The following is a 572-nucleotide window of genomic DNA, read 5'->3' as shown; positions in this document are numbered from 1 at the left end:
TACTTTGTGTATAAAAGAAGGGGAGATAAGTAAATAGTTATATATTTGCTTTTTTTTTTTTTTTCAAAAAACAACCATAGGAAGATTAAATCATAAACCAATGAAACTTGGCATTAGGTAAGATCAGGCTGTGCTGTGGGTTGAATGTCCCCTCCAATTCACTGAAACTTAATTCCCACTGTAACTGTTGATCGTAGGAAATCTTATTATGGTCATTGAAAAGTGGGGCCTTGAAGAGGTGCGTAGATTGTGAGGACCATGGATGACCTAGTAAATGGATTAATAAATTGATGGCTTAATGGTGGTCATAGGCGTGGTTCTGAGGGCTCTCTCTCGCTCCTAGGAGCTTTTCTCATAATATGATACCCTGTGTCACTGAAGTCACCACCAAAGAAGGTCCTCACCAGATGTGATCCCTGGACTCTGGACTTCCTGGCCTCTGAAACAATAAGCAATAAATTTCATTTTCTTTACCAATTCCTTAGTTCTAGGCATTTCTGTTATAAGCAATGGAAACAGACTAATACAGGCCGTAAGAGAGAAAGGATGGAAATGACTATTATTTGCTATAG

Source organism: Galeopterus variegatus, unplaced genomic scaffold, assembly GCF_000696425.1.
Source record: "Galeopterus variegatus unplaced genomic scaffold, G_variegatus-3.0.2 Scaffold19881, whole genome shotgun sequence".
NCBI classification, from domain to species: Eukaryota; Metazoa; Chordata; class Mammalia; order Dermoptera; family Cynocephalidae; genus Galeopterus; species Galeopterus variegatus.
The sequence above is the reverse complement of the archived record's forward strand: the minus strand, read 5'-3'. Positions refer to the sequence as shown.